At 45.4% G+C, this 15,876-nt stretch overlaps 1 protein-coding gene across 1 annotated transcript in view; it reads left to right on the top strand.

The window, feature by feature from the left end:
• The first annotated feature begins 1,448 nt into the window (after positions 1 to 1,448).
• Positions 1,449 to 15,876, top strand: part of LOC109865502 (heparan sulfate glucosamine 3-O-sulfotransferase 2-like) — a 40,591-nt gene continuing 26,163 nt past the window's right edge. The window contains exon 1 of the mRNA XM_031799560.1: positions 1,449 to 2,027. The gene's annotated coding sequence lies outside the window, so the exon portion shown is untranslated. The remainder of the gene's footprint in view (positions 2,028 to 15,876) is intronic.

Here is a 15,876-nt window from a genome sequence, read left to right as displayed (position 1 = left end):
GACTGGCTTTCTTGATGTCTATAGTATCCTCTCGGGTATGCAATCTGGTTTCCGCTCAGGTTATGGATGTGTCACTACAATCTTAAAGGTTGTCAATGATGTCACCATTGCCCTTGATTCTAAGCAATATTGTGCTGATATTTTTATTGACTTGGCCAAAGCTTTTGATACGGTAGACCATTCCATTCTTGTGGGCCGGCTAAGTAGTATTGGTGTCTCTGAGGGGTCTTTAGGCTGGTTTGCTAACTACCTCTCAAAGAGTGCAGTGTATAAATTCAGAAAATCTGCTGTCTCAGCAACTGCCTGTCACCAAGGGAGTACCCCAAGGCTCGATCCTAGGCCCCACGCTCTTCTCAATTTACATCAACAACATAGCTCAGGCAGTGGGAAGCTCTCTCGACCATTTATATGCAGATGATAGAGTCTTAGACTCAGCTGGCCCTTCCACAGATTTAGTGTTATATGCTCTACAACAAAGCTTTCTTAGTGACCATCAAGCTTTCTCTACACTTAACCTTGTTTTGAACACCTCCTAAACAAAGGTAATGTGGTTTGGTAAGAAGAATGCCCCCCTCCCCACAGGTGTGAATCCTACCTTTGAGGGTTTAGAGCTTGAGGCAGTCACCTCATACAAGTACTTGGGAGTATGGCTAGACGGTGCACTGTCCGTCTCTCAGCACATATCAAAGCTGTAGGCTAAAGTTAAATCTAGACTAGGTTTCCTCTATCGTAATCACTCCTCTTTCACCCCAGCTGCCAAACTAACCCTAATTCAGATGACCATCCTACCAATGCTAGATTATGGAGACATAATTTATAGATCGGCAGGTAAGGGTGCTCTCAAGCGGCTAGATGTTCTTTACCATTTTGCCATCAGATTTGCCACCAATACTCCTTATAGGACACATCACTGCACTCTATACTCCTTTGTAAACTGGTCATCTCTGTATCAACCACTGGTTAATGCTTTTTATAAAAACCTCTTAGGCTTCACTCCCCCTATCTGAGATCTACTGCAGCCCTCATCCTCCACATACAACACCTGTTCTGCCAGTCACATTCTGTGTGTTTGTATTTGTTTCCTAAGTGTGTGTGTGTGTGTGTGTGTGTGGGTGTGGGTGTGGGTGTGTGTGGGTGTGTGTGGACGGGGTTTCACAATGGGAGCCAAGAGCAGTAAGGGAGAGCCTTGTCTGGTAAAGGACCAGTAAAGGTAATGGTGGATAAGTGGGGTAGGCACATTCTGGAGCAGGTACCTCTCTGGCACAAGGTAGAAGATTTTCCCTTTAAAAGGCACATTGAGTGAAGCTTTATTGGCAGAATGTAGAAAGAAGTTACAGGACTTTGAAGAAACCAAGAAAGCTAAGGCAAGTAGACTGGGATGATTTATGATAATGACTTTACACCTCCCTATTATACCCCTGTACCCACCAGCACCCGCCCTGGTTGTCCAACAGCAGCCCGCTCAGGCACCTCCCCCGCCGCAGCTCCCCTAACAAGACCTGATACAACTGCAGGACCAACAGACCCCTCAGAGGCAGCCCCAGCACAGGTGGAACCCATTCTACACACGCCTACAATGACTACCGTTTCACTGGACGGACGACAGACTTTATCAGACCCAGCTGGCTGGACTGTGTGATTGCATAAAATAACATTACCCGCCCATAACTGATTGGACAGCCATCCATAGTTGCACGCAGAAAGCTAAAGGGTCACTGGAAGACTACAGGCATAGATTGGATAACGTTTTATGCAAACACAGTGGCATCAGACCAGCAACAGACGGTCATTGAACACTGTAAACACGCTGAGAGGCAGCAACTGTCTCAAGAAGATAAGACGAAACAGAGAATGAAAAAGGGAGGTTGTGAAACTACAAGCTGCACAGCTGGCCTTCTATCAAGGACAGGGCCAGCAGGCTCAGGGAGGACCTCAAAATGATGGACAGCGAGGAAAAGGAAGAGGTAGAGGGAGACAAGGAAGGGGAGACAGTGCTGAAGGACGGGCTGGACAACAGACACCACAAAGTAATAGCTTGACCTGCTATATCTGTGGACCGGAGGGACATTTCACTAGAACAGCCAGCAGGGTCTGATAAAGTCTGTCGTCCGTCCAGTGAAACGGTAGTCATTGTAGGCGTGTGTAGAATGGGTTCCATCAACTACCAAACGTGGTGGGTTTGAAAACTGGACCACCGCTGAAAACGACCCTTTACATCCCACATATGGACTGACGCGAGGTAGTGACAGTTGACACTCTTGGAAAGCATTTAAAGATGTTTTCAAGCCCCTGTGAGGAGCCAATGGTTTGTCTCTTCGTCAGTGATGAGTCAATCAATTTTCTAGTAGATACTGGCGCTACAATGTCTGTCATAAATTCTAAATCTATGTCCAAACCTCCCATGTGAAATGATTCAGTCAGCACTGTGGGAGCCTCGGGAATGACTATGAAAGAGTTGTTCACGATGCCCCTACCTGTTAAAGTTGATGACATGCATAAAACATCAATTCATTTGTTCTGCATGTTGCCCTGTACATTTAGTGGGAAGAGATCTCTGTACATTGGGAATTAACATTATTTTTTAAAGAAAAGGGCCTCACTGTTATACAGCCTCAGGGGACATGCCATCTCATGACGCTGCCTAACTGACCCAACGTGTGATTGGTACTATGCATGGGACATACAGCACAATGACGGATCACATTGTGACCCAATTGAAGAGATTTTCTCAACAGCCCGCAGCTGTTGGAAACAAACTAGTAGTTTTATGCCACAGACTGACTTACATTGTACCAGTGACGAGAGATTTATAGTATGAACAGAACTGGCTGACAGGAACCACACCACAAGAGAGCTTACTATGCAGTGACATATAGTGGGCCCCAATTTTGCATGTCTAAAGAACAAGCTTTATTTTATATTTTTAGTGACAGGGTACCACATGTTTCAGCAGCTAAGGCTACTGTATATAGCCTCGCTACTGTATATAGCCTCGCTACTGTATATAGCCTCACTACTGTTGTTTTTATTTCTTTACTTACCTATTGTTCACCTAATACCTTTTTTGCACTGTTGGTTAGAACCTGTAAGTAAGCATTTCACTGTAAAGTCTACACCGGTTGTATTCGGCGCACGTGACAAATAAACTTTGATTTGATTTGACAGGTGACGTTGCCTGGGAGGATACTGGTGTCTGGTTGAAATCTGTCTTGCAGGTTACTGACTGGGAAGGTAGAGCGGATGGGTCTAAAACTCTCCACGAGCACACATTATGTGTGCCTTGCTGTTGGGTTGCTGCTGTACAGCGAGGCGTGCATGGTTTAGATCATGCAAAGCCAAATAAACAGATGGTTTCCATGGAGACTGAGCCACCCTTGTTGGCTGTTCTCCCAGACTCTCTGTGGGATAAAGATAAGTATGACATTGGGTAAATGAGGGGGGTGAAACCGCTTACGTCACACCTGAGAGCACACAGACCCGGCCGAGCCCAGTATCCTCCGAGTCAGGAGGCAGTGTGGGAGATTGACGCTGTTCATGCTTCATTGGTAGAAAGAGGAGCAATGGTGCCTTGTCCAGACTCTCCCTGCAACACCCCCATTCTTCCTGCCTGAAAAGCTTCAGGTGATTGGCGTTTTGTTCAAGATCTCAGACCTGTTAACGATGCAGTTCATGCAAGCGCTCGTTGTGCCAAACCCTGTTACAGTACTATCTGCAGTGCCAGCACCGGCTAAATGGTTTTCAGTTGTTGACTTGGCTAATGCTTTCTTTAGCATTCCCGTCGCTCCAGAATCACAGTTCTGGTTCGCCCTTACATTTTGAAACAAACGTTGGACTTGGACCATTTGCCCCTAAGGTTATACGGTATCACCTGCAGTGTTTTTTTCTGCTGCTTTGGCGAACAATTTAGAGGGTTTCATACCCCCTGCTGGGTTTCCTTTTATACAGTATGTCGACAACATGTTACTGTGTCTTGAAAACCAACAAGCATGCAAAGTCGACACCAGAGCTCTGTTAGTGTTCCTTGCTGAAAATGGCCAAGTTTCTAAGGAAAAAACTGCAGCTTGTGTCTCAATCCATTAAGTATTTAGAACATGATATTATATTAAATGGGAGGAAATGGTAGAGCGTGAGGCTGCAATTCTCTGTACCACAGTCAGTTACAAAACAACATACAGTGCCAGTCAAAAGTTTGGAAACACCTACTCATTCAAGGTTTACTATTTTCTACATTGTAGAATATAGTGAAGATATCAGAACTATGAAATAACACATATGGAATCATGTAGTCACCAAAAATATTTTAAACAAATCAAAATATATTTTATATTTGAGATTCTTCAAAGTATATACCCTTTGCCTTGATGACAGCTTTGCACACTCTTGGCATGCTCTCAACCAGCTTACCCTGGAATGCTTTCCCCAACAGTCTTGAAGGAGTTCATATGCTGAGCACTTGTTGGCTGCTTTTCCTTCACTCCGCTGTCCAACTCATCCCAAACCATCTCAATTGGGTTGAGGTTGGGTGATTGTAGAGGCCAGGTCATCTGATACAGCACTCCATCACTCTCCTTCTTGGTCAAATAGCCCTTACACAGCCTGGAGGTGTGTTGGGCCATTGTCCTGTTGAAAAACAAATGACAATCCCACTAAGCTCAAACCAGATGGGATGGCATATCGCTGCAGAATGCTGTGGTTGCTATGCTGGTTAAGTGTGCCTTGAATTCTAAATAAATCACTGACAGTGTCACCAGCAAATCACCCCCACACCATTACACCCCCTCCTCCTCCATGCTTCACGGTGGGAACCACACATGCGGAGATCATCCATTCACCTACTCTGCATCTCACATACACACGGCGGTTGGAACCAAAAATCTGAAATTTGGACTCCAGACCAAAGGCCAGATTTCCACTGGTCTAATGTCCATTGTTTGCGTTTCTTGGCCCAAGCAAGTCTCTTCTTCTTATTGTTGTCCTTTAGTAGTGGTTTCTTCACAGCAATTCGACCATGAAGGCCTAATTCACACAGTCTCCTCTCAACAGTTGATGTTGAGATGTGTCTGTCACTTGAACTCTGAAGCATTTATTTGGGCTGCAGTTTCTGAGGCTGGTAAATCTAATGAACTTATCCTCTGCAGCAGAGGTAACTCTGGAGCTTCCTTTCCTCATGTAGATGTAGAAAATAGTATAAATAAAGGAAAACTCTGGAATGAGTAGGTGTGTCCAAACTTTTGACTGGTACTATTGTGTTGACACGCAGGAATGGCAGGCTATTGTAGAGCCTGGCTGCATGACTATGCTGAGGTTGTACAGACACTCTCTGACCACAAGATGGTGATGAATGACAAGATACAGTGGTTTCCAGGGGTACTGAAGGAGAACCACTAGTGTCTTATACATTAACTATGGCTGCCTTCCCTAGAGAGTGCTAAATATACCACCACATCTGTCATCCCAAGCTGCAGAATTGTTTGCTCTCACCTGTGCATGCATTTTGTTTAAGGATACTGTTCCGATGTATACTGGCAGCAGGTATGCATTTCGGGTAGTGAATGACTTTGGCAACATGGGTTCTTCACCTCTAAATTGGTTGAAAACTTGTTGGGAGGCTATTTTATTGAACATCATGTCTCTGTTAAAAAACATGTTGTTTTCTCTACAGGATGTTTCTGATCTGCAATAAGGTGCAGGGCCTGGGGAAGTGAGCCAATGTGTCAAAAGGGCGCTGAATTTAAGTAAGCAGAATTGAGTTGACTGATCTTTTGGATTTGAATTTAAGTGAACCAAATTGAATTTAAAATAGGCCTGGAATTAGTTAACTGATTGAGCTAAGAGTTGACTGCTGTTAAGAAATGTAGATACTGTTAAAGAACTAAGCAAATGAGGGGGTACCCCATGAATTAATGTGTGGACGCGCACAATACCAGAATGATTGCGAATGAATGATTGCATAATGACATTTTTCTTAAGGACAGGTCGAAAAGCTGTCAAGTACACTGCTGGATGCTGGAATCGCAAGTTACTATGCTCTGTACTGCACTTAACAATGCTCTGAAGTTGTCAGACTTCCACAGAAGTCGGTCCCTCTCCTTGTTCGGGCTGCGTTCGGTGGTAAACGTCACCGGTCTTCTAGCCATCTCCGCTCCACCTTTCATTTTCCATTTGTTCTGTCTTGTTTTCCCGCACACCTGGTTCACATTCCCTCATCAGACTAAATGTATATTACCCTCTTGTTTTGTTAAATCCGGTTCATGTTACCGTGGTTGTGCTTTGTGCTGCCTCGCCTGTGCCTTTGGGCCAGGGTGTATATTAAAGTTATCACCCATCTCTGCTCTGCTGTGCCTGACTTCCCGGCAACCAGTCACTCACCCCGTCACAGAAGCAGCTTTGCCTGAACCAAAGAGGAGGACAGCTCCACAAATTGCAGCCAGAAGATTGGGTGGTCATCGAGGACCCATCAGAGAGACTTGGTACCAACAGCGCTGGACTGGTCCATTCCAGGGGCTCCTGACAACCCAGACAGCAGTCAAGGTTGCAGAGAGGTCTATGTGGGTTCACGCCAACCATTGCCACGTTTTTTGGGGTCCTGGGAGGAACAGCACAGAGCGAGAAGTGACCACAATGCAACTGAAGTATGCAACACCAGGATAGTCCCACGGCGGGACTTAAATAACAGCAAGCTCCAGCTCAAGCCAACGGCAGGCTCAGGATGGGAGTCCAGTAGAGCTAGATTATGAATCAGAATGTCATTAGAATTTTCTACCACAATTAATTTGGCCAGGAAAACAGAGGACCTACTGCCTGATGCCTCTGGATCTGCAGATATTTACAGAGAAGATATTGGCTCAACACTCACCTTCAAATCAAATTATATTTGTCACATGCGCTGAATACAACAGGTGTAGACCTTACAGTGAAATGCTTACTTACAAGCCCTTAACCAACAATGCAGTTAAGAAAAAGAAGTGTTAAGAAAGTATTTACTAAAATAAACTGAAGTAAAAAGGTTTTATTAAAGAGCAACAATAAAATAACAGTAGCGAAGCTATATACAAGGGGTAGCAGTACAGAGTCAATGTGTGGGGGCACCGGTTAGTCTAGGTAATCGAGGTAATATGTACATGTAGGTAGAGGTAAAGTTATTATGCATCAATAATAAACAGAGTAGAGCAGCGTAAAAATGGGGGGGATATGCAAATAGTCCGGGTAGCCATTTGATTAGCTGTTCAGGAGACTTATGACTTGGTGTAGAAGCTGTTAAGCCTTTTGGACCTAGACTTGACGCTCCGGTACCGCTTGATGTGTGGTAGCAGAGAGAACAGTTTATGACTAGGGTGACTGGAGTCTTTGGCAATTTTTAGGGCCTTCCTGACACCGCCTGATATAGAGGTCCTGGATGACAGGAAGCTTGGCCCCAGTGATTTACTGGGCCCTACCCACTACCCTCTGTAGTGCCTTGAAGTCGGAGTCCGAGCAGATGCCTCCAGCCCCGTCAAAGAAAATGGGGGAGTGCTTGGTCCTCTTTTTCCTGTAGTCCACAATCATCTCCTTTGTCTTGATCATGTTGATGGAGAGGTTATTATCCTGGCACCACACTGCCAGGTCTCTAGCATTGGAAATTACAGAGCTATCTCTAAACCTACGTTGGAAACACTTATGACATACGGTACATTCGGAAAGTATTCGGACCCTTTGACTTTTTCCACATTGTTACGTTTCAGCCTTACCCTAAATATAAAAAATAAAAAGAATCCCCAATCTACACAAAATACCCCACAATGACAAAGCAAAAACAGGTTTTAGAAATGCAATTTAATAAATAAATAAAAAAACTGCAAATATAACATTTACATAAGTATTCAGACCCTTTACTCAGTACTTGGTTGAAGCACCTTTGGCAGCGATTATAGCCTCGAGTCTTCTTGGGTACAACTGTAGGGAGTTTCTCCCACTCTTCTCTGCAGATCCTCTCAAGCTCTGTCAGGTTGGATGGGGAGCGTCACTGCAGAGCTATTTTCAGCTCTCTCCAAAGATGTTAGATTGGGTTCAAGTCCAGGCTCTGGCTAGGCCACTCAAGGACATTCAGAGACTTGTCCCAGAGTTACTCCTGCATTGTTTTGGTTGCGTGCTTAGGGTTGTTGTCCTTTTGGAAGGTGAACCTTTGCCCCCGTCTAAGGTCCTGATCGCTCTGGAGCAGATTTTTCATTAAGGATCTCTCTGTACTTTGCTCTGTTCATCCTTGCCTCAATCCTGACTAGTCTCCCAGTCCCTGCCCCTGAAAAACATCCCCACAGCATGATGCTGCCACCACCATGCTTCACCGTAGAGATGGTGCCAGGTTTCATCCAGATGTGACACTTGGCATTCAGGCCAAATAGTTCAATGTTGGCTTCATCAGAACAGAAAATCTTGTTTCTGATGGTCTGAGAGTCCTTTAGGTGCCTTTTGGCAAACTTCAAGTGGGTTGTCATGTGCCTTTTACTGACAGAGGAATGGCTTCCATCTGGTCACTGGTCACCTGATTGGTGGAGTGCTGCAGAGATGGTTGTCCTTCTGGAAGGTTCTCCCATTTCCACAGAGGAATTCTGGAGCTCTGTCAGAGTGACCATTGGGTTGGCATGGCGTTCGCAACAATTATGTGCGTACCGCCACCTACTGTACAGGTGGATAATAAGAATTCAAAAAGGAAAAAATTGCGCGGTAAAAAATAACTAAATTATAAACTATTGTACAAACTATTAGTGACTAAATGTTAATTAAATCAGCCTGCTTTTCTGTTTTAATCAGTTCCTTACACAGGCTCAGAAGATCCTGTGATGGCGGGACATTTCTGTAGTAGTCCCTGCAGTGCTTCTGCCGTTAAGTCGGACTACCGTGCATGATGACTCCTTGCTGTCACCAGTCCACCTGGCCGTGCTGCTGCTCCAGTTTTAACTGTTCTGCCTGTGATTATTATTATTTGACCATGCTGGTCATTTATGAACATTTGAACATCTTGGCCATGTTCTGTTATAATCTCCACCCGGCACAGCCAGAAGAGGACTGGCCACCCCACATAGCCTGGTTCCTCTCTAGGTTTCTTCCTAGGTTTTGGCCTTTCTAGGGAGTTTTTCCTAGCCACCGTGCTTCTACACCTGCATTGCTTGCTGTTTGGGGTTTTAGGCTGGGTTTCTGTACAGCACTTTGAGATATCAGCTGATGTACGAAGGGCTATATAAATACATTTGATTTGATTTGAAGTCTTGAGGCCCAAAAACATCTCGGCTGCAGATATAATGATGTCCAGCTTCTTGGACATTTGGGACTCTTCAAATCAAATGTATTTATTAAGCCCTTCTTACATCATCTGATATCTCAAAATGTTCATAGCTGCAGGCAGAACAGTTGAAACTGGAGCAGCAGCACGGCCAGGTGGACTGGGGACAGCAAGGAGTCATCAGGCCAGGTAATCCTGAGGCAAGGTCCTAGGGCTCAGGTCCTCAGAGAGAGAGAAAGAAAGAATTAGAGGGACCATACTTAAATTCACACAGGACACCGGATAAGACAGGAGAAATACTCCAGATATAACAGACTGACCCTAGCCCCCCGACACAAACTACTGCAGCATAAATACTGGAGGCTGAGACAGGAAGCGTCAGGAGACACTGTGGCCCCGTCTGACGATACCCCCGGACAGGGCCAAACAGGCAGGATATAACCCCACCCACTTTGCCAAAGCACAGCCCCCACACCACTAGGGGGATATCTTCAACCACCAACTTACCATCCTGAGACAAGGCTGAGTATAGGCCATAAAGATCTCCGCCACGGCACAACCCAAGGGGGGGCGCCATCTCAGACAGGAAGATCACATCAGTGACTCAACCCACTCAAGTGACGCACCCCACCTAGGGACGGTATGAAAGAGCCCTGGTAAGCCAGTGACTCAGCCCCTGTAATAGGGTTAGAGGCAGAGAATCCCAGTGGAGAGAGGGGAACCGGCCAGGCAGAGACAGCAAGGGCGGTTCGTTGCTCCAGTGCCTTTCCGTTCACCTTCACACTCCTGGGCCAGACTACACTCAATCATAGGACCTACTGAAGAGATGAGTCTTCAATAAAGACTTAAAAGTTGAGACCGAGTCTGCATCTCTCACACTTGTGCTGTACAATTAATAACTGTGGCTATAAATGCTACCAAATCCATCTTCTTCACAATAAGTGTATCCAGATCACTTGATTGACGTATAACATTTGCAACTGGTTGTGGTGCATCCACCACCATATCTTCTTCAGAACTGTGGCCTTCTGCCCCTTCAACACTCTTCACCACCTCCACATAGGATATTTGCTGTACAGCCTTGATCCTTGACACCTCAACCTCTTTCACCCTAATAGGGCACTCATGGAATGAAATATGATCCCCACTACAGTTGCAATATTTTACATTCACAGACTATTCAATTAACATGTTCCTTCCGTCTGCAAACAGTTGACACATGGCCAAACTTTTTACACTTCTTGCATTGCAGTGGGTTTTGCACAAACGGTCTTACGGTGTTTACATCCTCTACATCTTATACATCCCAACTTTACATAGAGTAGTAAAAACTCATGAAACATCAATAATACAGAAACTTTGCTCCTTTTCCCCATTCTCCATGCGGGTCTCCATACGGGTCTCCATACGGGTCTCCATACGGGTCAAGCGACATGCATTAACTACTCCTGGAATTTTTTGCCTAAGATATTGCTTATCTATGTCCAACGGACGCCAGAGATAACACCTTTAACCGGTGCCCTGCTCCGAAAATCAAAGATATTCACTTCATGCTTCGATCATTTCACGAGCCACAATGCACGCTCCTTTTCCTCTTTAGATACACATGATATCAACACCATACAACGTTTTCCAAGATGGCGTAGCAGTGCAGACATTGTTTGTCATTCTCCCATGTAAATTTGGTATTTTTTGTATTTTTTGTATGTATTTTCAATTTCTTTTTCCATTTTTAAATTAAATATACCTTCTGGCAACACGCCTCACCCAATGTGATACGGATCTGCTATTTTTTTAGAACATATAGCCAGAACCTCCATCAGCAACTAGCCACCAGAAGCTAACCAGTTAACTACTAGCTATTTAGTCATTGTTAGCCACTGCTAGCGGCCTTTACCTTTAGCACAGACACCAGACATTTTTAGCCTGGATAATTCTTGCCAGCCTGCCAGTCTGAATAGCGCGTTATCAACCCTGAGCATATCAGACTGTTTTTCTCCACTACAACACCGGATTCCTGCCCTAAGCCCTAGACCATTACTCCTGATCATCCCAGCTAGCTAGCTGCCACCGAGTGGCCCAGCACCGAAGCTAGCCTTGAGCCAGGCCCATCTCCCGGCCTGCTCAGTGTACTCTATGATCACTCGGCTACACAGCTGATGCCTCCCGAACTCTTCACTAACACGACTAGAATCCACTACACCACCGGATTCTTGTCGTAAGCCCTGGACCTTTGCATTGGATCATCACTGCTAGCTAGCTGCTACGGAGTGGCTATAGTGGCTAACACCCTTGTCCAGAAGCTAGCACCAATTATCCGCGAGCCATGTGCATCTCCCCGGTAGCAAACAAAATTACTCTAGCTACAATACCTATTTTACCAACTGGCCTGGACTATTTGTCGACACGGAGCCCCGCCGTTCCATCACGACTGGTCTGCAGACGTAATTCCATCCTTTGTGCCCTCAACCGGCCTTTGCCGGACGTCAGAGCCGACGCTTCTACTAGGCCCGGCCTGCTAACGTTTGTTTGAAAGCCGTGTCTCCCGCTTGCTAGCATAGTAACGACTACCTAGCGGCTTCCCTGTTTCATCTATTGCTGTTCATTGGACCTCATGATCACTTGGCTACATAGCTGATACCTGCTGGACTGTTCATTAATCACGGTACTCCATTTTGTTTATCTGTCAGCCCCAGCCTCGAACTCACACCCTGTGTGTAGTTAACGGACCCTCTCTGCCCATTCATCGCCATTTTACCTGTTGTTGTTGTCTTAGCTGATTAGCTGTTGTTGTCAATCAACACCTGTGATTGCTTTATGCCTCTCTCTAATGTCAATATGCCTTGTATACTGTTGTTAAGGATAGTTATCATTGTTTTAGATCACTACGGAGCCCCTAGTCCCACTCAACATGCCTCAGATACCTCTTTTGTCCCAACTCCCACACATGCGGTGAACTCACCCAGCATAACTAGTGCGTCCAGAGATGCAACCTCTCTTATTGTCACTCAATGCCTAGGTTTACCGCCACTGTACCCGCACCCTACCATACCTTACCCATCTGTACATTATTCACTGAATCTATCCTACCACACCCAGAAATCTGCTCCTTTTATTCTCTGTCCCCAATGCAATAGACAACCAGTTTTGATAGCCTTGAGCCGTACCCTCATCCTACTCCTCCTCTGTTCCTCGGGTGATGTGGAGGTTAACCCAGGCCCTGCATGTCCCCAGGCACTCTCATTTGTTGACTTTTGTAACCGTAAATGCCTTGGTTTCATGCATGTTAATATTAGAAGCCTCCTCCCTAGTTTGTTTTACTCACTGCTTTAGTACACTCCGCCAACCCTGATGGCCTTGCCGTGTCTGAATCCTGGCTTAGGAAGGCCTCCAAAAATTCTGAGATTTCCATCCCCAACTACAACATTTTCCATCAAGATAGAACTGCCAAAGGATTGGAGTTGCAATCTACTGCAGAGATATGACAGATCTTTGCAGGCTACCTTCCAGGTCTATGCCCAATCAGCTTCTAATTTAAAAAATGAATCTCTCCAGAAATAAGTCTCTCACTGTTTCCGCCTGGTATAGGTCTATCACTGTTTCTGCCTGTTATAGACACCCCTCAGCTCCCAGCTGTGCCCTGGACACCATATGTGAATTGATTGCCCCCCCATCTATCTTTAGAGTTCGTTCTGTTAGGTGACCTAAACTGGGATATGCTTAACACCCCGGAAGTCCTACAATCTAAGATAGATGCCCTCAATCTCACACAAATGATCAAGGAACGCAGCAGGTACAACCCTAAATCCGTTAACATGGGCACCCTCATAGATATTATCCTGACCAACTTGCCCTCCAAATACACCTTTGCTGTTTTCAATCAGGATCTCAGCGATCACTGCCTCATTGCCTGCATCCGCTATGGGTCCGCGGTCAAATGACCACCCCTCATCACTGTCAAACGCTCCTTAAAACCCTTCTGCGAGCAGGCCTTTCTAATCGACCTGGCCCGGGTATCCTGGAAGGATATTGACCTCATCCCATCAGTAGAGGATGCCTGGTCGTTCTTTGAAAGTAATTTCCTGACCATCTTAAATAAGCATGCCCCTTTCAAAGAATGTAGAACTAAGAACAGATATAGCCCTTGGTTCACTCCAGACCTGACTGCCCTCGACCAGCACAAAAACATCCTGTGGTGGACTGCACTAGAATTGAATAGTCAACGCGATATGCAACTTTCCAGGGAAGTCAGGAACCAATACACACAGTCAGTTAGGAGAACAAAGGCTAGCCTTTTCAAACAGAAATTTGCATCCTGTAGCTCTAACTCCAAAATGTTTTGGGACAATGTAAAGTCCATGGAGAATAAGAGCACCTCCTCCCAGCTGCCCACTGCACTGAAGCTAGGGAACACTGTCACCACTGATAAATCCACGATAATTAAGAATTTCAATAAGCATTTCTCTACGGCTGGCCATGCTTTCGTCCTGGCTAACCCAAAACCGGCCAACAGCTCCGCACCCCCCGCAGCTACTTGCCCAAGCATCCTCAGCTTCTCCTTCAACCAAATCCAGATACCAGATGTTCTGAAAGAGCTGCAAAACCTGGACATGTACAAATCAGCCGGGCTAGACAATCTCGACTCTGTCTTTCTAAACTTATCCGCCGCCATTGTTGCAACCCCTATTACCAGTCTGTAAAACCTCTCTTTCGTATCATCCGAGATCCCTAAAGATTGGAAAGCTGCCGTGGTCATCCCCCTCTTCAAAGGGGGTGACACTCTAGACCCAAGCTGTTACAGACCTATATCCATCCTGCCCTGCCTTTCTAAAGTCTTTGAAAGCCAAGTTAACAGATCACTGACCATTTCGAATCCCACCGTACCTTTTCCAGTTAGGAAGCTGGATTGCACAGCGGTCACGGGTGCACCTCAGCCACGCTCAAGGAAGTAAACGATATCATAACCCATAAAAGACAGTACTGTGCAGCCATCTTCATCTACCTGGCCAAGGCTTTCGACTCTGTCAATCACTGTATTCTTATCGGCAGACTCAACAGCCTTGGTTTCTCAAATGACTGCCTGGCATGGTTCACCAACTACTTCTCAGATAGAGTTCAGTGTGTCAGATCGGAGGGCCTGTTGTCCGGACCTCTGGCAGTCTCTATGGGGGTACCACATGGTTCAATTCTCGGGCCAGCTCTTTTTTCTGTATATATCAACAATGTCGCTCTTGCTGCAGGTGATTCCCTGATCCACCTCTAAGCAGACGACACCATTCTGTATACATCTGGCCCTTCTTTGGACACTGTGTTAACAAATCTCCAACGAGCTTCAATGCCATACAACACTCCTTCCGTGGCCTCCAACTGCTCTTAAACGCTAGTAAAACTAAATGCATGTTTTTCAACCGATCTCTGCCCTCACCCGCCCGCCTAGCATAATTACTCTGGATGGTTCTGATTTAGAATATGTGGACAACTACAAATACCTAGGTGTCTGGTTAGACTGTAAACTCTCCTTCCAGACTCATATTAAACATCTCCAATCCAAAATTAAATCTAGAATAGGCTTCCTATTTTGCAACAAAGCCTCCTTCACTCACGCTGCCAAACTTACCTTAGTAAACCTGACTATCCTACCGATCCTCGACGATATTATTTACAAAATAGCCTCCAACACTCTACTCAGCAAAATGGAGGAAGTCTATCACAGTGCCATTCGTTTTGTCACCAAAGTCCCGTATACCATCCACCACTGCGACCTGTATGCTCTTGTTGCCTTGGCCTCGCTACATATTCATCGCCAGACCCACTGGCTCCAGGTCATCTATAAGTATTTGCTAGGTAAAGCTCCGCCTTATCTCAGCTCACTGGTCAACATAACAACACCCACCCGTAGTACGCGCTCCAGCAGGTATATCTCACTGGTCATCCCCAAAGCCAACACCTGCTTTGGCTGCCTTTCCTTCCACTTCTCTGCTGCCAAAGACTGGAACGAATTGCAAAAATCTCTGAAGCTGGAGACATATCTCCCTCACTAACTTTAAGCATCAGCTATCTAAGCAGCTTACCAATCGTTGCAGCTGTACACAGCCCATCTGTAAATAGCCCATCCAATCTACCTACCTCATCCCTAGATTTTTAATAACTTTTTTTGCACACTAGTATCTCTACTTGCACATCATAATCTGCATATCTATCCCTCCAGTGTTAATTTGCTAAATTGTAATTACTTTGCTACAATGGCCTATTTATTGCCTTACCTCCTCACGCCATTTACACACACTGTATATAGACTTTTTCTATTGTGTTATTGTACGCCTGTTTACTCGATGTGTAACTGTGCTGTTGTTTGTGTCGCACTGCTTTGCTTTATCTTGGCCAGAACTTGTTCTCAACTGGCCTACCTGGTCAAATAAATTCTTAAAAATAAAAATAATACTACTCCTGGTTACTTTGACTGCATGGAATTTTCCCCCGGTGCCTTCTTCCCCATCCTTTTGACTTCAAAAGGGTTTCCCAAAAATAACATCCTTATCCAAAAAACATACTCCAACAAGCAATAATTCATCAGACTCATTTTCCACAGCAATTTTGACCCTTTTTGTTCCATTCTTGAA

The sequence above is a fragment of the Oncorhynchus kisutch genome, linkage group LG20 (genome assembly GCF_002021735.2).
Source record: "Oncorhynchus kisutch isolate 150728-3 linkage group LG20, Okis_V2, whole genome shotgun sequence".
Classification (NCBI taxonomy): domain Eukaryota; kingdom Metazoa; phylum Chordata; class Actinopteri; order Salmoniformes; family Salmonidae; genus Oncorhynchus; species Oncorhynchus kisutch.
This window is presented reverse-complemented; position numbering and strand designations above follow the sequence as displayed.